Source organism: Ailuropoda melanoleuca, chromosome 3 (genome assembly GCF_002007445.2).
Source record: "Ailuropoda melanoleuca isolate Jingjing chromosome 3, ASM200744v2, whole genome shotgun sequence".
Taxonomy (NCBI): Eukaryota; Metazoa; Chordata; class Mammalia; order Carnivora; family Ursidae; genus Ailuropoda; species Ailuropoda melanoleuca.
In genome coordinates, this window is record NC_048220.1 from 85,914,253 (window position 1) to 85,938,090 (window position 23,838).

Here is a 23,838-nt window from a genome sequence, read left to right on the forward strand (position 1 = left end):
GAATCTGCATCTTAGCAAGGATCCTTAAATGCTTATGCTTACTAAAATCTGAGAACTACAAATCCTGGATCTTCCATTTCAATGGGGTCTCACCTTTCATCCGCATCCATTACAAGGGGGGGGGTGGGAGCACCTTCCCTTTCACATTTTCTCCCCAGACATGCCAGCCCATTACCACATGGCAACCTCAGAGCAGAGCAGAGCAGGCAGCAGTGCCAGAACTTGCTGGAGCTCCTGCCACCTGCCCAGCACTGTGCCAGCCACACCGTGGAGGCAGGGATCACAGTGAGAGACCTGAGGCTACCAGAGGGATGGTCACTTGGCTGAGGTCACAGAGCCATCGGTGGGGGACCCGGAGGTTCAAATCCCAGTCTATACGTCAGAACACCCTGGAGAGCCTTCCACCTGGCCAAACTCTCTCTCCCCAGGTGGAAACAGACAAAAGGTCATTGTCATGTTGAAAGAAGACTGTTGGTTCAGAGACACTCTTTCTTCCTGATCAGCACTGTGTGATCTTCCGATCGCACAAGGAGCACAAAGGGCTGATCACATTATGATGGGGAGAAGGATTTGACAGGGTTACGAGGAGGGGAGGAGGAGTGTGTGGCTTTGATGCAAGGAGATGGCTCCTGGGGATAAAACAAGGCTACTGCAGATATCAGCTTTAACAGACCCCTCACATGCACAGGGATGGCAGCTGCCCGCTTCTGTCCTCACCACCCAGCCCTCACACCCTCCTCCTATCAAGTTTAGCTTGAGGTAAGTATGATCATGGCAAAGGCTTAAATCACAGGCCCATCCACCTGGCAGCTGGGGGTCCCGTGGCCCTTTGTTGCAGCTTCCCTCTCTGGCTACATTGGCCTGGATCGGTGCACACGCTTTTCATCTGGCCACGGTTCAGGGACGTGCAGACTCACAGCGAACATCCGAGTACCTGCCGTGTGCGTGCTCTGTGATGTGCTGGGCACAGACAACTGGAATTTGGTCTGTATTGCTCCAACAGAACAGAAGCGTCTTATTGTCCCCAAAGTGCTATGGGAACGGAGCCGAGAAAGAGAGAGAGACGTGACTCACCTGGGAGGAATTGGGGAAAAGTCTGTGAAGGAAGTGGCCATGAAGCGAGGCTGGGAAAGGTGTGTCAGATCAGAGCCACACAGAGAGGAAAGGGCAGAGGCATTCTCTGTGGCATAAACTGTGTGCCAGGGAATGCAGGCGGGTTCCAGCCCTGCCGATCCTGCCTCCCAAACATTTCCTGTTCCGTTAAACCCAGCGCATCTCAAACCAGTCATTAGTATAACCCCCTCGCGTATTTATTCCACATTTTTCTTTATGTCGGCATACTGATTTTTATAAAACTTATGTTAAGAAGAATCTTTCTCTCACAACAGTATTTAAAAAATAGATTTCGCTTATGAGTAGATGGTCACTAGAAAAATAAGAATGTTAAAAGCAAGATAATCCTACTGAAATCCAGCCACGGTTCTGCCGCCCGGGGAAGTACAGAGTCTGCAGCCCATGCTCCCGTCATTAACAAGAGAGAACAGCAAGTGTTAGAGGGGCATTAGGGACACCCCAGCACCAGCCTGAGACCTTCCCCTTGAGATAATCAGGATCGAGTCAGGACGGAAACAAGAGAAACACTTGCTTTAATGCTTCATGTGTCCCCGCACTAAAAAAACCCTAGGTACTGGGGTCCCCACGCTTTGAGAAACTCTGTCCCAGCCAAATCCCAAGCTGGCCCCAAACCACATGTGTGCCTCCATGGTTTCCTGCAAATTATTGGTTTGTAATTGTGTTCTTGGGAGATGGTGGACTCCATGGCTGTACCTAGGTGCTGTCATGGTGGGAGAGCACGTTGCATGACAGTAACAACCACGACCCCCACAAGAGCAACAATCACCATCACAGCAAATGCATAGTTCTTATTGTACAGCGGACCCTTTTCTAAGCATTTGAACATATCAAGTTATTTAATCCTCACAAAAACATCAATGACGATGGTACTGTTATTATATTCCCATTTTACAGATGAGAAAACTGAGGTACAGAAAGGTTAAATACCTGCCCAAGAGCAAACTTATCCCCTGTACGTATGTTTCCCATACATGAATGTCATTACTTTCTCCATTCTTCCATCCATACTGCACTCAGTATCTTCTATGTTCTCTTACCTTTCCTTTGAAGCAGTGCTCGTTTGTAGTGAAGAACTACGACACTGCTTCTGGCTCTGTCCACCCTTTGACTTACATCCTTCGCTCCCAGCATCCTCATGGCTTCCTGCTGCCTCTGTGGGCTGTGCCACAATGCCCTGCCCAGGTCACCCCTCAGGATGCAGGCACCTGTTCCTCTGGCTTCCAGGCTACAGATGGCACACGATGAGCCCTTCTCTGGAAACTGCATTAGACTGAGGGGAACCACGTGGCCTTAGGGTCCGCTCCCTCACTCCGGCTGGGGTGGGCACAGCTGGCAACTAGGGACAGAGCACTGTGAGAGGGCAACACGAAGACCTCTTGTATTGCTTCAGGACCACTGTGGGGGCTGCCCCGGCTCCGGGCTCCCCGCAGGTTGGCTGAGGCCCCTGTCGCAGCTGCACCACAGACCAACAGCCCCTGTCAGGCCTGCTCCCCATGCTCCCTCACAGGTGTGGTTCCCGGGCCTGACCCCCCAAATGCCACCGAGTCTGCTGCCTGGGAAACGCCACCTAAGATACTGTACAGAGGCATGTGTCCCATCCAAAGCTGCAACCAGCCCTTATTCCCAGCAGTCCCTCCCCAACTGAGACCCAAGCGAAAGGAGCCCCAGTGCATCGGCCCTTCCCCAAGGCTCTTGGTGGTACTAAAGCCCCGGGGTCACCTCAACCTCCACAAGCCCTAAAAGCCTTAGAGGTGGCTGGATTTCTTTATTAATATGTTTTCGTGCATTAGCTAATTATCTTTGTTTCCAGGCCCCATTACCATTTCCTCAAGTGTATCGTGGTCTCGGCTCTAATGACAGGCAGCCACATGGGCTGGCCCAGAAGGATGCTCTCTCTCAGGCCCACAGGGATCGGCCAGGGCAGGAGAGAGGAAGGAGGGGGGGATTGGATTACGGGGTGTCAGGGAAGGGTCACTGCTCCCCTACCTTTGTCTGCCTTTGAGCAAGGGGAGAGCAATCAGCATTTACCCTCCTTAAGGAGGCATCTTTCCGAGCCAGGCAGAGGAGGGCCTGAGTGGTAAGTGACCCACCTTTGCTCTATTCTTAAATGGCCTGTCTTTAAAAATAGCCTACATCTGCCCCGGATTTGACCCCTAACATTTCTTAAATTTAATTGCAAGTTACTGTCTCAGCAATTCCATAGGCTTCCTACTATAGCCTAAACCCAGCGATAAAGGCAGAAAACAAATGGAATTAGAACCTGTAGTCTGCAGGGGTGCTTTTGGGATGTGGATGGGAGGACTCGGGAGTTATCCTACTGAGCATAAACCAGGCAGTGGCACTCAGTCTGAAGGAGCTCCGAGGTCACATCCAGCCCCCTCCGAGTCACAGGAGTAAGGGCCAGGCAGTCTAGACACGGTCCTTCGAAGAACAGAGAAGCAGAAAAACATCAGGACCAGGCAGCCTGGCCTGTCATCACCTCCAAAGGCCTGGATACCACAGCTATTCAGTGAGTACCTACTATGTGCCAGGCCATGAGTCAGTGGCTCTCAACCTCTCTGGTCTTCTACACGCTCAGAAATTATTGAGGAAAGACCCCACAATGCTTTTGCTGCTGTGTACCATATAAGAAATTAACACTGAAGAACCGCACGAGTATTCATTTATTCATTTAAAAATAACAATAACAAACCCACACACGTCAGCGTGTCGCCTATTTCATGAAATAGAAATATTTTCATATTGTACAAAAATAAACTCTAGTTTACAGAACGATGATGTTTAGTGAGAAGAGCGACATTGTTTTACATACCTTCCAATCTCTTTAACGTCCAGCTTAGTGGAGGACAGCGGGACTCTCAGATCTGCTTCTGTACTCAGTCTGCTCCGATAGCTTGTTCCGGCTAAAATGTAGAGAGAAAACCTACCCTCACACAGATACATAGCTGGAAAATGGAGCACTGTTTTAATAGCCTTTTCAGATAATAATGGATATTCTTTGGTACAACAGACACACTTGACAAGTTTTTGTTATGGGTTGTTGTGATATAAAATCTGAAATCGTGTTGCTGAACTTTTCTACTATGCCACAGTAAAATCCACTGGTCCATCTTGCACTTTTTTTTTTTTTTAAGATTTATTTATTCATTTGGGGGGGGCACACATGCGTTGAGGGCATGGGACAGAGGGAGAGGGGGAGAGAGTCTTAAGCAGACTCCATGCTGAGCGTGGAGCCCGACGCAGGGCCGGATCTCATGACCCTGAGCTCACAACCGGAGCCAAAACCAAGAGTGGACGTTCGACTGACTGCACCACCCAGGCGCACTGTCTCACGCTTTGAATGGGTCTTTTACCCATCAGTGATTTTATAACATCTTGAGTGTTCGATTTGAAAACAACTGCCTCAGACTCATGCAGATCTTCCAAACATTTACACATTTCAATATACAGTATCAAAAATTCCGACTCACTAGTATCACTGCAGTTCTCTTCGAGGACATGTAACGAGTTCAGAATGCCAGATCAAGTTTTCCAAACTTCTGATTTCCACCGAGCTTGAACTTTCTCATTGGTAACAAACACTGCTTTCCTTAAAAGTGACAGGCTCACTGAATTCATTTTTGAGAGACAATTGCCAAATGCCCAAATCTGAACCACCACGGTGTTTGTCAGTTGTTCTTTCAAGTAAAAAGCATGTGTCATGAACACACAATGACTAATTCAGCTCACAATTCAATCACAAACATGTGCGTTTCCTTGACATTACCTTCACAACCACGGCGCTTTCGTACGCTCCCACTTTTCTCTATACTGATTATTAAAAAGGCAGGGGTCGAGATATCATAAAGTTCATCATTTTCCTACTTCATTAAGGGCATTCTTAAGTGAAATTGGCATGTGTTTTAACATTAACTGTATGATGGTGATGGATACGGTTCCTCGTACATTTTGATGTCATATCCTTGATTGAAACCAATGCCAGCAGTCTTACCCACCACAACTACAAATGTCAATAGAATGAAAAATGCAAATAATGTCCCAGAGTTATGAAAACAGTAATGACCTCAAGGACCCCCGGAAAGAGTTTCGCAGACCCCCAGAAGTCTGCGGACCACACCAGGAAAACCACTAAGCTAGGGGAGCACAGCAGATATTGACTGTACCTCCAGAAACTTCCAAGCTTTCCAAGAAGACAGACCATAAACAGACCCAATTACGATGTGATGAGGGCCAGGATGTGCAGTATGTTTTGTACTGTGGAAACTGACAAAGGTTTCACAGTGTAGGAAACCTTTGAAATGGGTCTTGAGGGTTAAGTAGGAGTTCGTCCAGAAAGAGAAGGTGGATCTCTACATTCCCTGTTTCAGAAGGACAGGTCCTAGGAAGGCAAGACCTTTGGAAACAGGTACAAAAAAAAAAAATAAACAGGAAAGTTCACATTATTAATTAAAATTATATTGGTCACCATCACAGAGCACCTGCTATATACTTCACACTTTACATAATTATATTTAATTCTCTCCAAAAACCTATGAAATGCATGTAAATATCTCTTTGTTTAGAGAAGGTGGGTAACTTCCTCAAGGACACAGAACAAATTCATAAAGAAAATCAAGATTAAAACCAGAACTGCCTGCATTAACATACATGAAGTGCTCGGTAGACTGCCTGGCATACAGTAAGCACTCAATGTGTGTGAGCTGCTTTTGTTGTTACTATCATCATAATAATTACTGTTGTGACATATAATCAAGGGCGAGGGAGTGAGCATATTCTTTCCTGGTATCAGCTGCATGGCCCATTTTCCAACAGTAAGGGCAGAGGCTCTGTTAGCTGCATGCATTTTAAGCAGGTCTAGAAGCACGAAAAGATGTCCAGATATTATTTGGTTTTCCCTCAAGCAGTTCTATTTCTGAGGGTTTATTCAGTTGGGTCCCTCTGTTCTGTGCCTCCTGCCTGCCAAACCTTCGTGGACCAGAGCAGCCTGAAGATATGGAAGCAGGCCCTACAGCCGAGTTCCCCGGGAAGGCCCCCCGGCACTCAAAGCCTGGTGAAAAATGCGGTGGCGTTGGCCTTGTCTCAGCCGAGTCTCCTTCCTTTTTCAGTTCCACCCGGCCACCCTCTGTGGCCTCCTTGGATGAGGCAGCCCATTCAATCCTGCTGGGCCCCTGAAAACAGAAAGATAATCGGTGCATTAAACTTTGATCTCTGCTGCTGTCACTCCAACAAGCAGGCAAGGAGAGCTCCCCGTCCCTGGGCTCTGTGCTGCCTGAAGCAGGCCGGCGGGCTGTTGTCAGTGCGCTGGGTTTGTTTGTCAGGTTAGCAAACAAAGCGCCCCACGATGCCAGCTGCCCCGGGTTTGGTTACTCTGTTCTCGATACGTGATGAGCTCTCGGCATTGTGTGAGTTCTGAGGACACAATGTTGTGTGTGAGTTCCAAAGGGCAACTCAAGAAAATCAGTCACGCTGGGGCTCCCACGTCCTCTTTCCAAATGCTTCTCGCCCACAGGGACCTCTACTAGAGTTGGGGAACACCTGTGTGAAGACTTCACGGAGACGATCCATCATTTCCAAAGTGTTTCATCCTCTTCCTAAGGTCGGTATACATGTTCTGTCTGATGCCGCCAAGGGGTTCAGTTTCTGTGGCCTGGGCTCAGCCATGACGGTCATGCTCAGACTTTCTACACGTCAGCCACTGGGCGAGACCCTTCACATACATTATCCAGTTTCATGCAGGGCACAGCAATTGGGAAGACTCTGGATAAGTCACTTGTCCAAAAGACACCTCTCCTAGAATCGGGAACCAGGACCAACGCCAGTGTGATCAGACTCCCCAGTGTGAATGCTTTCACACTTCTCTCTCCCCCACTGGTCCCCTCTGCCATCAGACTTGGCGGAAATGAACTGAGGCAAAGCTGGGACCAGTATTTTGGGGGTATTTCTACTTGCACTAGACCTTTTACCCATGCATTATCTCACGTCATCCAGAAAATAGCCCTGAAGTAGGGATCATCAGCCCCCAGTACCGGAGATGATATAGAGACCCGATCCGGTTGATCAGCTTGCCCAGGTCCACAAGTCCCGAGCAGAAGACGATCCAGACTCAGGTCAGTGTGAACTCCAGTGCACGCCTGATCTGTCACCACGTTACTTCTGCTGCATGAGGACGTCAGGATCTCCTGGGAGCGCCAAGGGAAACATCCGAGCCATGAGCATGAGTGACAGGGCTGGTTACTTCCAGTGAGAGGGAAGAGGGGAGGAAAGGTCCAATGCCAGAAAGACTTAGGGGTTGGGGGCTGCCATGAGGAGGAGAAGGGCAAGAAAACAAGAAGGCAGGTCTACACAGTGCGGGAATGGGAATCTGGGAAGAGACGGGTTGGTCCCATGATCAGAATCAGGAGTGCCCGCCCTTCCAATTCCAGATCATTCCAAACTCCAAGGCTCAGTTTAAGCACCGCACTATCTGTGGAGCCTTCCTCCAGCCCACACTGACCCTGGTGTCTAGTAGCATTTGTGGCCTGAGCCGTTCTCTCTGGCTATGAACTGCATACAGACAGTCACATACTGTGGTCTGTCTCGAACGTCTCCAGACAGAAAGTTCCCATCACACAGCAGGTTCCCACTGAGAGAGGAAGTTGCTAAAAGGGAGGATGCTGTCCTCTTTATTCCTCTTTTCTTCTTCACAGAACCCAGAAGACTGGCAAAAACAAACACAGGCTCAAGTCAATACGTGTGCTGTCGAATGGTTCCCATTGTATAGAGAAAACAGAGGAACTCCTATAAATGAGGTCAGCTGCTCCAGAGTTCTCTGACTTCTAACAGTAAGGCTCCTGATCAGTACTGCACCTCAGATCAAAGGCAAATAAATATGGATTGATTTACGAAGGAGGGGGAAGGAAGAGTGGGGAGAGAGGAAGGAAGGAGTAGAAAACAGGAGGTGGGAGGAAAGGAAGAGAGAGGAGCGGGAGGAGAGAGAAGGGAGAGACAAGGAGGGGCAGAGGAGATGAGGAGAAGGAAAAGCAGGGGATGGAGAAAAGCGGAGGGGATAATGAGAGGGAGGAGGAGGAGGATGGGGAAGAGTTGAGAGGAAGGAGAGGGAAGGGTGGAAGGAGAGGAAATGAGGAGGGGAAGGATGATGAAGAGGGGGAGGAGGGGAGGAGACTGGGAGGGGGAGGGGAAGGATGAGGGAGATCTGAGGAGGGAAAGGGGGTGGAGGAGGTGGGGGAGGAGGGGGAGGAAGAGGGAGGAAGATTCTGCTCTGGAATGGGACACAGAGCTTAAAACTGAAATGGGTACAAAATCAGACTGGTGACAGAAATAGCGCTCTTTTTTCAAGCACGAATTCTATTTTGCCTAATCTAAAAAGAGATTTTTCTGCGATACAAACCTCCCCTTCTGTGCCTGCTTCACCAAGATGTAGGTATAATTGACTTCATCGAGTATGAAAACCCAACCCACCACAGAAGGAATACATTCGGGGCTCTGTCAGGTTAATCTCCACAGAAATCTGGTGACAAGGCCAAACCTTGAAGCAAAACAGAACAACCAGGATGTGCAGCCCAGCCGTCTCTCACGTGGCGCAGCCCAGCATTGGGATGGGGCACCAAGCAGGCAGGGGGGCAGGTTCCCAGTCGACAGTTAACACCCTGGGGGCCTCCCATGCCCACTGCAGTGCTCGGCGCGGGAGACGTCCCACACGTGTCAGCTGTTCACATCTCTGAGTTTACAAACACTGTCAACGACCATCACACTTAACCACCTCATTAACATCAGGGCTCGCCAGCTGATCTCAAGACTGGCCAGATTTCAGACTTTCTCTACAACATGGTTTTTGTATTTATTTTTTCTGGCAAGTATTATTAATAATAATGAACCTCACAGATGATTCGAGCGTTCTGGATATTTACGTGTGACTTGAATCTAACTTGAGCATTCCTACCTGTACCGTGAGGTCAGGTTCGACCACAGGCGAGCCTGTGACATATGCGACAGGTCTTGTTCTTGTCTTTTCTCTCACTTATCACGGCTCAGGATTATGTATTTTTGGCTTACTTATCTTGTGTCTATTCAGCCTCCTAAAAATACTGATGTCCATAAAGACCAGAACCATTTCTGTTTTGTTCACCACATAGTTCCCCAAGAATAGTCTATGACCTGACATTAATATAATCACGGCACATGGCAGGTGCTGCACATTTTCTGAACGAACAAATGAATGGGGCCGGATTAAATGCCTCTTAGCTTCTTAGCTCCTTGCAACAGAAAAAATCTCAGACTCCATGTCACCAGAGGTCCCTTGGCTGCCTGACTCCAAGTGGACAGCCCTTTGTGTGTTGGCTAGTCATGTCAGCAGGGTGTTGGGACCCCAGATCTGACCTCCAGGGGGGCTGCAGGTCCTCGTTTGGCACAGATCAGACCAGGGTAGGCTTGGTCATAAGGGTGAGCTCAGGCTGGGGGCCTAGAGGACAGGCCCACCATGGAGCTCACTTGACCACTGTCCCAATCAGGACACACTTCAGGAAGAGCAGCTCTGACTTCAGCAGCCTCTAGCCCCAGCAGCCAGCACCAGAGTGTGCCCCACACAGGGTGGGCAACAGGACAGTCTGGTGGCAGGCAGGAAAGGACAGCCCCCCGACCCAGGCATGACCCCAAGGTCAGGGAGACATGCACTTTTAAGAAGGTGGGCCATACCTAATAATGTGGAGTCTGGTGGAGCCACCTCACCATTTTGCACGACCTGTCTCTAAAGCAGTCACAGCAGGTACAGGACACAGAGGGGGACAGAGCAAGCCTCAGGGAAGACACTGGTGAAAGTATTCCACCCCCAGCATGTGTTCTGGACTACAGTCCCAGCACCAAACCTCCGGCTAGGCTTCCTGTGGAAAGACTTCTCCAATGAACCCATCTGCCACCCTTGTCCCGCTACTCCATCAACCGTGGACACGCTAAGCCTCCGGGCAGGCTCGTTCTCACTTCTAAGCCTTTATACTATTGCTCCCTCCCCCGGGACCCTCCTTCCTCAGGTCTGAGCGTAGGCAGCTCCTTCTCATGCTTAGGTCTCAGTTCAAACAACACGTCTCCAAAGAAGTCTTCCCTGACCTCCACCTGATCTGAACTCCACAATGACTTTGAGCTTGATTTTGCTTGTTTATTTCTCGCTTGCTTGTAAGCTCCAAAAACCGAGCCCATGCCACCTTTCACTTACGCCCTTAGCCCAAGTCCCAGCACAGGGCAGCACAGAGAAGGCACCTGATAAGTCCTGGTACAGATAAATGAATAAGCGACCGGGAACTGAGTGGGTGCCTGTGTTCAGTTAAATAGCGAGGGACCAACACAGCTTGCCAGGGGCCATTCAGTGCCAGGCCTGTCCAGTAATGACACTAACCCCAAGTCCCCAGAGCTCTCAAGAAGAACCTGCCGGTCAGGATGGGCTCTGGGTCCAGGCCCTGGTAAGTTTTTATTTTTACTCAACACTGGCTAATTCAGAGCCTCCCTCTGAGTGGCCACCACGGTGACTCCCATTTCACAGATAAGGAGTCCTACTTGGGGAGCTGAAGTAACTTGATCAAGGTCTTGGGCTATGAAGTCAAGGACCTCATTCGGCCTCCCTGGTGACCCAGGGCTCAAATGCCTCTTTCCCGCTTCCCTGTATATCCACCTGTGGGTCTGTAAGCCCGTGCCCAAAGCAGGCTACGCAGGAAAGAGAGCTGTCCTCTGAGAGAGCCGTTCCTGTTCCTTCACCCAGTCAGGATCTCCCAGGCCCTTGCTCTGTGTAGGTGCCAAGGCCAAGAGACTGAGCCCCACCCACCTGCAGCTCAGGGACACCCATGGTGCAGTGAGCCACCCCACAGTCGTCTTCTAGAAAGATTTTTCTTATTTAAGGGTAACTAAAATATTCTTCCAGTTTTGAGATTTCTTAAAATTCCTTGGGAGTGCGGGTAGGTGGTGAGAGTACGTGGTGTGAGCACTGGCGTCTACATTCAGGGGAGAGCCTTGAAGCTGGAGGTGGCAGGTGGGGGGGGGGGGCTTGGCCACAGGCAAGCTGGCTAGGTGGGCTGGCCTCCCAGGGAGGGCTTGCCTCAGTCTGGAGCCATTTCCTCCCCAAATTCTGACTTCCCAGCTCTCCAGCTGTGAGCTCCGGACCCTGGCCGAGCACCAGAGGGCACTGGTGTGGGGAAATGTGCCCTGCTCAGCATTTTGTAGCAGGTCCCGGAGCAGAGGCACCAAGACCTCTGCTGAGACACTGGAATTTTTCAATTTGAAGCCCAAAGTTTGCTCTTTCTCTCTCTCTCTCTTTCATGCATTCATTCCTGGCAAATTGCGCATTCTCTCCCCCTCCCCTGATGAAGCCCATTGTCATTCCGGTGGCATTTCAGCCCACTGCAGGCATAGGGGAGGCTCCCTCTTCCAGATTTCTCTGTGGAATCGCTGGCAAGGACAAAGCCGTTCGAGCAAGATTCGGTAACTAGCTTTTTAATTTCATGGCCCGAGGTTGTCAGGACAGTTCAGAGAAAATTGCCAACGATTCCGAGAGCGGCCCATGAATCTGGGGCAGAGCAGGCAAGAACAAGGGACACTTCAGCTGGGAGAGGTGGGGCTGGGTGCTGGCAGCCACTTGGATGAGAAAGTTCTCTTCTTCCAAATTTCTTTCATTTGGATCCCATGTTAATTTAAAAAGATCAATTCAGCAATTTTTCACCCTTCCGTAATAAAGTGTTTTAAATGGCTGAGAAAGCAAAAAAGTAGTGTACTGCAAGGATCCTTCTCTGGGGGGGATAAGGATCAGGTGATCACAGGCTGCTATGAAATGGAGCCTGTAGATTTGAGGGAGAGTTGCTGTCTTTCCAAATCATTTTTACCAATGTGATGACAGCACAAGTATGCCTCTGGATTAAGACGCACTGTCAGAGTGAAAAGATCTGCATCCCAACCCCAAGGTCAGCGACAGAGTTGCTGTGTGGCTCTGGGTCAGGAGGCCTCCCTCTCTGAGCTCTGGAAATTGAGAAGATTGAAGAAAAAAATCCCCAAGTGTCCCTTCCCACCTTTATGCTTCTCTGCTTTTTCTGAGCTCATCAGGAATCCTTTCATTACCTTAAACGTGAGGTCTCCCGTCTCGTGGGCAGAAGCTCAGATGGGTCCGAATTGAGAGGACTGCGCTGCGACCACCCAGGGGGTGAGTGACAGAACCACGTCACGACAGGCAGCCTCCATTTTACAGTCATGCCACCCCAGCGTCCCCAGCTGGATCTGCTCAACAAGGTAACACGAGGATAAAGTGGTACACTTGCACTGGGGGTTTGATTTAGGGTTTCCAGCACTCTCCCAAACCTATTTTCTTTCAAATACATTCCTCGCAACCCACCCCCTAAGTGAGGGCCTATTATTTGCCCCCTGTTACAGATAAGGAATATATGATTCATGTGCCTAAAGGTGGCCCACGTCTGACCAGAACCCACGAGTCCAGTTCCCTTTGGCTTGCTCTGGGCTAAGACAGACAAGGATTGCTCCCAGGGAAGCAGCTCGTGAAGGGGAAGACTCGCAGACAAGGATTGCTCCCAGGGAAGCAGCTCGTGAAGGGGAAGACTCGCATCCTGCCAGTCCCTTCCCTCCTGTCTCCCTGCAGCCTCACAACCGCCCCCTAATTGGCTGTATTGGTCCAAGGCTCCTCGTCTCCAGCAGCATGAATGGGCGCTGGGTGATTTAAGCTGAAAGGGAAATTATAGAAAGATACTGGGCAGCTCACGGAACAGATGGGAAGGCTGGAAAATGAGGCTTAGGAAGCAGGCAAGAAAAAAGGGAGGTCACACAGCCAGAAGCATAACCCAAACCCTTGCTACAGAACCAGCCTAGCACCGTCTCCGCCGCAGCTCCTACGAACGCACAGCCCCCGACACAAAGCTCAGGACCATCTCTGCTGGCGCTGGTCGTGTGCCCACCCCTGAGCTGCAAGGGAGGCTGGGAAAGTGGGTGTGTATCTGGCATTTTCACCTTCTACAGGAAGGCTCTGCCTCTCGACAAGTCTCAGAGGGTGGAACAAAGTCCCAAACAGGAAGGGCACTGGGATGCCCGGCAACCACAAATGGTGAACGTGCGCCATTGGTCAGGTAGGCTAGGTAATGCTGTGATCACAAAAAAAATCCTAAATCTGAGTGGCTTCAGACACTAAAGATTTCTTTCTTATTCAATCTATAGATGCATCAAGGGCCAGCTGGGGGCTCGGCTTCAGGTCACCCTTAACCTAGAGCATCCCCCATTTCAAATACTGCCCACTGTCACCCCAACAGAAAGGGAGATTCGAAGCAGCAATTTTTAAAGGTCCAAGTCTAGAAGTGGCACATGTCACTTCTACTCATGGCTCATTGGCTAGACTACTCACATGGCCCTGCCCTGGGGCCAGCAGGTGCAACCCTGCCTCGGGTATAAGAGGCAAACAGCCGGGAGTATCTGGAGAATAGTATGAATGATGCCTACGGTCGGCTACCCGAAGCCTGCCAACCACAGCCCATCGAGGGAAAGAACAGAAGAAAAAGGCACTGAAACGGACCAGAGTTTCATTCCAGGTAGAGCTGCAAAGATCTGTGTATTCCCCAAGCATCCCCAGAGGCTTGAGCAACCCCCCACTTTGGGGTGTGGTCACAGAAGGCAAGCGGCAGCAGCAAATGTCTAGAGCTCAGTCTATCACTACACGCCAGAAGTGCCAGGAGGGATCGGAGCAGGAAGCCGAGAGCAGGCTCCTGGCTGGAGCGCAGGCAGCCTCATCCTCGCTCACTGGCTCCTGAGCCACCGCACCGCCTCCCCAGAAAGACGGGCACTTCATAGCTCTACATTCTCTCTGGAAATAAACCCTCTGCTTGCAACTGGCTGACAGGCAGCAGGAGCTGGGACATCTACCGGCCACTGGGCCCTAATCCACCTCTGTCACAGAGAGACGACAGGCAAGCAGAGTCCCAGAAAAATGCAGAGAAGCCTGGCATCGAGAGCAAGGATCTGCCGGCATCTCTGAAGGGCCTCACACACCCCAGTCTGACTAGCCACACAGCCCTTCCTAGAGTCGCAACGTTGACACTAAGGAATGAGAACAATTACTATTGACCAATGACCAACATACTAAACACCAAAGCTCCCGTAGACGCCCGGTCCAGGGAAGAGTGCAGTTGTAGCTTCTGAGAGAAGTAGGAGATACACAGATACAGCACAGACCACTAGTTCCTCCCAGTATACATGTGCCACTTCTTCCTTAATAATATGAACCCCAATTTTTAACCGGAGGCTATACGGGAAAGCTCCAAGACTAGGGCCAGGAGCCTAGGGCAGCCATCTTGGATCATGAGGCAGCACTTTGAAGACGGTGGGGCTTAAGGTGGTCATGGAGCCACCCTATCCGCTCAGGACTGCCTTCCTCCAGACTTTTACGTGAGACAAACTCTTGTCTTGCATAAGCTACTGTTATTTTGTGGTTAACAGTTATTAGCAGCAAAACACAACTGTGAACAGCTATAGCAGAAGCAGGAAAATCATGTTAACCACTCCTGTCTTCAAGGAAGTGTGGAGTTTGATCACCTTCCTGTTTGGACGACCTCCTTGAAGGCTGGGAGATGCAAAAGTGGGCCCAGGGCTGTTTGGAAAAAGGAGCTGAAGAGAGCTGACTCACAGCGCGTCCCATCACAAAAAGTTGGCATTCTGCTGGCAAACCATGAGGGTGGGGGTGAAGAGGAGATGGGGCATGGGGAGAGGAGCCAGGAGATAATAAGTTGGCCAGAGGCTAGTGCACTCGTGAGGAGAAAAAGCTGACCATGAATCCGTCCGGATATGGAAAGTCCTCTAAGAACAAGAAGGTTGAGAGGACAATTTGCAGTTTGTTTTTAACGTTGCTGAAAGGCCAGTGCCTCCTCTGATACCTCTGGAATTCTAGTCAGTACCAAAGAATCAAGATGATGAGTCTCCTACAAAAATCCACAAGCTACAATGAATATGGGAAAGGCAGGCTCTCCAAAGCAGAGGTGACCGTGGAGATTCTGCAGAATCTGTGGAAGGGGTCAGGCAGGGCCTTCTGCAGGGCCCAGGATGGCCAGGATGAGGGCAGGGGGTTGAGCGGTCTCAGCTGGACCCCAAGGGGCAGGAAGCCCTAGCCAACATCTGCCACGTGAGAGGACTCTTGCAGCCTCCTCGTTGGTCTCCCTGCCTCCAGCTTCACCCAGTCCAATCCGACTCTGTGCTGTCCTAGAGAAATTTTTGCAAACTGCACATCGGAGGCTGGTCCTGCCCTATTTAAAAGTCACTGTCCCCACACCAAGGTCAAATTCACCCTCTGAAATCATGGCATTTGAGGCTCCAGCCTACTTCATCAACCTCACCTCTTGCTGGTCCCCACCACACTCCATGATACATGCTCTGCAGCTCCACAGAGCTCATGGGCTGGCCACTCTTTTCAGAATATATCCGTGCTCTTCACATCTCTTGGCCTTTGCTTAAGCCGTACCCTCTGCCTGGGACTCGGAGCCTCTCTACTTATCCAGGAAATGTTCTTAATCGCAACACAAATGAATTCTGGCTGATTTATGTAGTAAAGGTACGTTGTACATGACACAGTGTGGCTCCCAGAATCTCTGGGAGGGCCAGAGATCCAGGCTTGAGGGTGACACAGACAGGAGCCACACCCAAAGTCACACTACGAGGTGTTCCATGGTGACTTTGCGGCCCCCCCCCCCCGCCGCTGCTGGGACAGACAAGGCAGCAGGTGTCTCTGATGCTGCCCACGCAGGTACTGGACCCACGCGGGAACTCCACCATGGCCCCCTCTGAAGGGGACACCACCTCCCCCTTGCTTGCTCACATGCGCCCTGCTGCATCAGACTGCCTGGGTGGCTGGTCTCTAACAGCTGGAGTCCAGGACACATTTTGGGAAGCTAAGAAATCAAGTCTCTGGCCTCTATGTGTCCTGCCAAGACTTATAAGCTGGGCGTCTTCATAGAAACTTCTTCCACAAGGCAGGACCAAAGCCACTGCACTCTTTAGGACCCCACTCGAAAACTGCCTCCTTTGTGATATCCCCAACGTGGCCTCGAGCAGTTACCTGCAGCCCCTCTCTTCCCTCTGTACCCACCTGCCTCCTCAGGCACTCTATTCATGATCTCCCTCCAACTTTTGAACTCCTCCAGCATGAGGACCAACGCCAAGTTCATGTGGGTATCTCCCCTCTCTCCTCTGTACCCCTCTGGACCTAGCACAGAATGCAAATACCATCATTTCTGAGTGAACAAACAAGTGGTTTAGCTCCACTAGCAAGCCTATGTTGCCAGAAGGACAGAGGGTAATAAGAACCATGACGTATGGAGCACTTACTGCACACTGACTTCCATCCTGCGTACTTTATGTACCATATTTTATTAATTCACAAAAATTACAGCAAGTGGCATGATTTTGATCCTCTCTGTTTTGCAGGTGGGGAAAGTGAGGCCTGTCCGGGAAGTTAAGTAACTTGCTAAAGACACTCAGCCCACACTGCTGACTGCGCCCCAAACCCACGGGTGCCTCACAAGGTTGACCAGAGAAGGCAATGGAAGGAGATCAGGGGACTGGCCCAGCACTCACTTCCTCTGTAAGCCCATGGGCACCTTCTAGAGCCCTCTTGCCTACTTTGTCTCAGGGGAGAGAAGGACACAGGGTACGGGAGCTCCTAGGGGCTCCCCACGCACCCCTGTCCTTGAGCCCAGAAGGATATGAATGTCCCAGTGTAGCCTGGAATGCCCAGCAGAACAGCCACCAGGGCAGGGTTGGGGGGTTAGGGGACAGCGGGTAGAGGCAGAGGGAGGAGTGAATGCAGCAGGCTGTCATAGGGCAGGGCAGCTCAACCACTCGAGGGCCACACTGAATGACAACCCTCTCTGCCCTGAGAAAGCTTCCTGAGCTCAGGAACAATAAAATCTACATGCACATACCTCCTCACCCCTGCACGGGCCTTTCCCCATTCAACAAACTGCCACCGGTCTTCTCTCTAGAACAATCGCAGGTAGCGATTGTTCTGCCAGGCACTGTGTCACATAATTCTCACAACATCCTTATGACGTAGGTCCTATCACTACTGTCATGTCACACATGAGGAAACTGAGGTCCAACAGGAGAGATGACCCATAATTCATAGCCACAATGTGGTGGGCCAGAATTCTCTCCCACACCGGTCTCCAGAGATCACAGTCCTCCTAAAACATTACAGAAGGTGGAAGCCGGGCTCTAGAATCGGGCAGACCTAGTCTGAGCTTTGATTCTGACTTCCCCTCCCTGTACCTCAGTGTCCTCGTCTAGAAAACAAGAAGGATGTCTGTCGGCCTCGCAGAGCCATTGGCCCAACTACAGGTAGTGGGGGTAAGGAGTCTCCACCAGGGCCGGTAGAGAGTTGGCGCTCAATAAATATTACTTCCCTTCCTCTGGCTGGGGCAACCTGCCATTCTGCCTGTCCTCTTGTCATAAATCATTGGCACTTCAGCTGTTTCCATGAAGACCAGCACACCCTAAAGCCAGCTCTGCTCTCAGAAATGGAAGGGACCCCCCTCCGCTCAGAGACTGCCGCTTGCCCTGACAGAGCCTGGCCACAGAAGGTGGCCCCAGACACCCAACATCAGGCCTCTTTCTGCCTCTCCTGGACCTGTCATGATATGGGGGTGGGGGGGGGGAATGTTAGAGGGCCATTCCCTGGGCGTCACAATCCAATCCTCAAATTTACATATTCTCTCCAAATAAGGCTAAATATATAGTCACAGAGAAACACCGAAGAAACAAAGACAATAACTGTCACAGGGCTTTAAACTTTGTCTGATGGTTATACCACAGGGCATGGGGCACACTTACGAATTTCTACGCATCACATATGTGTTAAGCCTGTGTTATCTTAGAAGCAGCACAATCACATTATGCGTGTGACGTGTGTGTGAAAGACGTTTGATTGTTAAGTGCTGACCCCTCACAGAGGCTCTCCTGGCCACCCTGGTTCAACTCCCTTCTTTTGACAGATTAGAGATACAAGGGTCGGGGAGGAGATGTCACTGACATATTCAAGGGAACCTCTACCAAAAGTAACTGCTTTTAGGTCAAAGTGGCCACCTGGGAACAAGGCTGGGGTTGGGAGTCAGAGCTGGGGAGGGAATGACTGAGAGAAGCTGAAAACCCACATGTCGAAGACAATCACTCTTTCTGGCCTCTTGATGGGGTTGGAAATTTCCACCCAGAGAGACCACAGTCTCCAATCCTGGCCCGTTGTCAGAACCTCCCAGGAAACTTGTTTAAAAATGCAGACGGCCTTGACCCACCTCCAGGGACAGCTCCTGCAGGTTTGGGTGGGCAGCTGATCATCTGTATTTTTTTTTTAATTAATTTTATTTTATTATATTATGTTAATCACCATACAGTACATCCCCTGATTCTGATGTAAAGTTTGATGCTTCATTAAGTTGCGTATAACACCCAGTGCACCATGCAATACGTGCCCTCCTTACTACCCATCACCAGTCTATCCCCTTCCCCCACCCCCTGCCCTCTGAAGTCTTCAGTTTGTTTCTCATAGTCCATAGTCTCTCATGTTTCATTCCCCCTTCTGATTACCCCCCTTTTCTTTATCCCTTTCTTCCCCTACCGATCCTCCTAGTTCTTATGTTCCATAGTGATCATCTGTATTTTTAATAAGGTCCTCAGGGAATTTGGATGGCCACCAAAGTTGAAGAAGGTCTGACTGAAGCTGTCTCACAGGGGGTACATAGTAACCTAGGCTGACGTACAATCATTTCTAGACATGAGCTGAAGGGATGGGGCCTAGCATTCAGTCAATCATTCACCCAGGAGTTTTCAGCATTTAGTTATATCATAGATGATGGACTTCGTGGAGGAATGTGGTGAGGGTTGTATCAGTCAGAATGGACTAGCATATGCTGTACTAACAAACGATTCCAAAAGCTCAGTGGCTGAAAACAACCAAAGTTTATTTCTCACTCCTGCCACATGTCCATTAGGAGGCAGTGGGGCCTCTGCTCCACATCTCCTCACTTTGGGGCCCGGGACAACAGATCAGCCACTACGTTAAATCATGCCAGTTATCATTGCAGATGGAAAGAGAATTCTTGGAGGGTCTCATGTTGGTATTTAAATGTTCTGGCCCAGAAGTATCACAAGTCACTTCTGCTCAGAAGTCACTGACTAGAACTAGTTACATGGCCCAACCAACCCTCAGGGTATTGCTTCATGACCACTGTGCCTTCATGCTATAGCAGGAAGGGGTGGTAGTCTATGAGCAAGGCCAAGCACTCCCAGGAACCTCAGCAGATACCTCTTTGATCAGAAGCAGGACTGCGGTCACCCCTAGCAACAGTGCAATCTAGGGAAGGATGCTTTGACAGGGCCCGCTGCAGCTTCAAACAAAACTGGGTTCTGCTGGTAAATAACTGGATAAGCTGCTAGAAATAAACACGTAGATAGGGGGTGTCACTGGAGAATGAGAGACGGTGTTAGAAGCATGACGACAAAGGTAGCTGATGGGTCCAGACCCCAGCAACGATAGCATGGAGGGCTTGACTATGAACTTGGCTTTATTGAGCTCACCAATTTAGAGGTTGGCTGAGTGCTTTCCTAGGTCATCACAAGATTAAAACTACTAAAGTAACGTGTATGTTAATTCTGGATACATATTAATCAAGATTTCTGCCCCACCAGTATACTACAATCGAGTACACCAGTGTCGTAGCCAGGCCGTGCCAGTAGCTGTCGAGGGCCTACCAGGTACCAGGTTCTGCATATATATGACCACTAGTTTTCAGGACAACAAAAGGTAGGCATTAATATCATCTCCATTTTACAGATGAGCAAACCAAGGCTCACATGGGTTAATGGATGACCCGAAGTCACATAGCCAATATGCAGAGGTAAGTGTCCAAACCCAACCCAGATTCCTAACTTCTCATTCTTTCCTCAATATGATCTCAGGTTGCCTCTTTCACTAGAAATCTTTTAGTAATAATAATTTGAAGTGACAATGTGTTAAAAACACCAAAGCCTGAAATGTTATCTAACATGCATGTCTGGTAGGAAAGGCAGTGATCGTATTGATTGGTGCTGAGAACTCCTGCTTACTAAAGCCCTGTTTTTTAGTGTATAATTTGGATCCATTTTGTCATTAGATATGCTGGAAGATATCAGAAAGAAACAAACAAAATGAAGCAGCCAAGATCACATGGTATAGATGTAGCCAACACACTACAGACAGGCAATCTCGAGAAACTCTGGATGCTGTTAATTAGGAAATGAACAGCTGTCCAGCCTAAGAATTGGCAGAGCTCTCTGGATGACGACACAGAAACAAGAAGAAAAAGGGCCACACTGTGAACATGAATAAAAATCAACAACACTTGTCTACCCCAAGTGGCTGTGGTGTCTAAATGCAGCCCTGGATTTGGTTCTTAGAGCTCTCGGATGCTCTTGCTTAGGGACCAGGATCTTGGATTACTCGGCTGGAAGGTTACCAAGGCAACCCACCGATTGACTTCTAACCCTGGGGTCTGCTCCCTGGCCCAGTCTCCTAGTCCCTGTAGACATATATTATGGAACATTTACTCATACGTTATGGACAGTTTACTGGACTTCAGCTGACTCCCTGAATACTGGCTATATTCTGACATTCGACTGAAGGCAGTATCAACTTATCCATACTTAGAAGAGCAATTTTCCCCTTCATTCATTATTTTTTCGTTCATCCATCATACATTTTCCAAGAGCCTGTATACACCAGGCACTGTTCCAGGTGAAAAAGACAATCCGTTCATGGAATTTAGAGGTCAGTAGGGGAGACAGAGTTAAATCAAATAACCCCCATCCAAAGGTAAATCTGCAACTAAAATGTTATTAAACATTTGCTAAGGACCAGGAATTATACTAAATGGATTGCCAAAATGGCGCTTAATCCTCTCCAAGGTCCTGAGGAGTGGAGGCTTGGAGAGGTGATTCAGCTTTCCCAAAGTCACACTGCCCCAAAGTGACAGCTGGAATTCCAATCCCGCATCACCTGATGCAAAAAGCCCATGCACGCACTTGGCTGCTTTTTCATATCTCCCCTGACAACCCATAGATCTCAATTCTTTCCAGGTCCTGCCCTTTCTCCTTTGAGACCTGGGTTTGGGCCTAATAGAGTTTCCACTCTTTTATGCTGTCTTTGATATAAAATATTCCAGAACCCAGTGCAATTCACTGGGATTGAGAAACTTGTTAAAGACCAATTTTAAAACCGAGATTCAACAACTATTTTTTCCTAAAGAATACCTGAAAATGAGACTACCTGGGGCCAAAGTAAAAGCAATAATCTGCGTAGAATTTCTAAAGGTCCTGGATTATTAACAGAGCAATGGTGCCCCCTAGTGCACTGTGACATACACATTCCTTCACTGGGGATGAGAGCATTCTGGATTTACGCGGTGGCTTCCTATTCTAAGTCTGGAGGAATAATAAGCCTCCTCTAGGCTTCATAACCTTGGCTCCTCAAACCCCCACCCCACATCATTTATATCAATTTCAGAGGCAAAGTCACAGATATATGGTGTAGCATCTTCTTTCGGTTCAGAATTCCATCAACCAGGACACAAGGGTCCCCACACTGAGATTGCTAAAGGGTGAACCACCTACTGCCAATCTCCAGGATCACTTTCCCCTTAGACCAACAGATTAATACATAATTTCCTGCTATAATGCCTCTCTCTTTTCTGGACCTTGTGGTTTAAGTGATACCCACCCTCTACACACACACGTTCTGACCCTATCCTAAAACTACCGGAAAGACAGGAACGTACACATTCACTTTGAATTAGGATTTGTGCTACAGGCTGGGGACACAGTGATGAACAACAAGTCATGGTCCCAGCTCTAAAGCTTACACTCTAATAGGGGAAACAAGTGGCTAATTAGTCTATGAATGATCCATTTTTAATTATAATAACTGCTACAAGAGAGTTTGCTCTGAGAGTCTGTATCAGTGAGACCAAAGGCAGATTAGGTCTGAGGGTCAGAAATGCTCCCTGAGGAAAGACAGTAAGGTGTGCCATGCCAAAATGGAGAAAAGGCTGGTGAAAGTGATTGGAGAGCTTGGAGGAGAATGAATATGGGGCCCAGGCGGCCCGAACTGGGCTTCTCCTGGGGCTAAAGATGGTAAGTGTGAGGTCAGTTAGCAAGAATAGGCATTGGGTCATCTCAAGGATGGTGAGGTATTAACAGAATGCCGTTAACATTAATGTTGGCCATTAATTGAGAAAGACTGAGCTGATGTTAAAGGATGAGTATAAACTAACACCTGAATATTTAGTTTGAGGATAAACTTAAATTCTCTTGAGTAAGAAATGTTAATGCAGAAAGCATCCCAGATCTGTCTATTCTGCCTCTTCCCAGTAACCAAGGATATTGCAGAATTTATTATTTACATCCCCTCCACTGTTTATGTAAGATGAGGAAATAACAACAGGGAACCTAATTGCCCCAGGTGGGCAGGAGTTGAGCTAATAATAGGCAAAAGGCTGAAAGGAGGAGAGGATAGTGGTGGCAGCCACGGGGTTCCCATGGTGAACTGCGGCTCAAAACAAATCAGGATAAAAACCCTTACCTAGTGTATGATGCCTGCTAGATGTGAGGAGGTAGCATAGCTTGGGTTAAACGCTGCAAGATCTGTATTCAGAAAACCTGAGTTCAAAGCCTCCTCTTCAGCCTTTAGCTTTGTGACCAGGGCAACAAACTCTGTCTCCATTGTCGCATCTGTAAAACAGCAATGAGAGTATCTGCTTTTTAGTTTCTTGTCAAGTAGCGGGTGTAAAGGGCTTTGCATCATGCCTGCATACTCCATTTACTTGATATTAGTTTATTATTATTATTATTATTATCACCATTATTATCGGCAGTGTCTATATTTTCTGGAACCAAATCCACACACGTAAGAATTCAGGGAAACTTTTATCTTCTTCGTCACAATGTTCCGTTATTTTCCAACTTTTTAAAATAAGTATGTACTGCTATTAAAATCTGAAGGAAGAAAAAGTACCCACAAGTTTTGTTATAATATAAATTTGATTAGTCCCTTTTTGCCCAAATTTCCCGGTTTCCTATTGTTCAAGGAGGGCGTGGGTGTGCATGTTAAAAGCAGATTCCTAGGTCCCGACCGAGAAACAGTGAATCCGAACATCTCAGGGACAAACCTGTTAATGTATACTTTTACTCAGTCTCACAGATGGTTCTTATAATCGGGCACGTGCTGGGACCTGCTGATTCAAAGCGAGCGCGTCAGTGACTGGACGACGAAGGCCAGCGCAGCTTCTGGCAATCACGAGCGGCTGAGCCTACAATTCCCACACTGCCCCGCAAACTGCCGCCAGATGAGCCGGAGCTGCCGGGAGTTGTAGTTTCCGTCAGCCAGACCTCTACCTATAAGAAAGGAGGAGATGACGCCGAAAACTTCCCGCCCCACAATGCAAAGGCCATTGGTGACGCCATCTGCAGAGCGCCCGGGATGGAGCGGGCCCTTTCTACCTCTCCAACCACCACCTCTGCTGCATCAGAGCCGACCTCCGCCGCCGCCGCCCCCTCCCTCCCCTCCTTCTCCTCAACTCCCCCCGCCTTCTTCTTGGGCGCTTGTGCCACCTCTACACGACTCAGGCCCTGTATCTCTGAGAAGTCGTGTTCAGTTTCCTTTGT

At 49.2% G+C, this 23,838-nt stretch overlaps 1 long non-coding RNA gene across 3 annotated transcripts; it reads right to left on the minus strand.

Annotated features, from left to right (window-relative positions):
* Positions 1–3,787: 3,787 nt before the first annotated feature.
* LOC105236565 lies at positions 3,788–23,764 on the minus strand. Of its 3 annotated transcripts, none has more exons than XR_855023.3 (3): positions 23,343–23,764; positions 22,757–22,905; positions 3,788–6,302 (listed from the first exon to the last, which is right to left on the minus strand). It is a non-coding gene; the product is annotated as an uncharacterized LOC105236565 (long non-coding RNA). The 3 variants fall into 3 exon arrangements; XR_004624199.1 differs by having other exon boundaries at positions 3,788–7,313; XR_004624198.1 differs by having other exon boundaries at positions 3,788–7,831.
* Between the last annotated feature and the right edge of the window lie 74 nt (positions 23,765–23,838).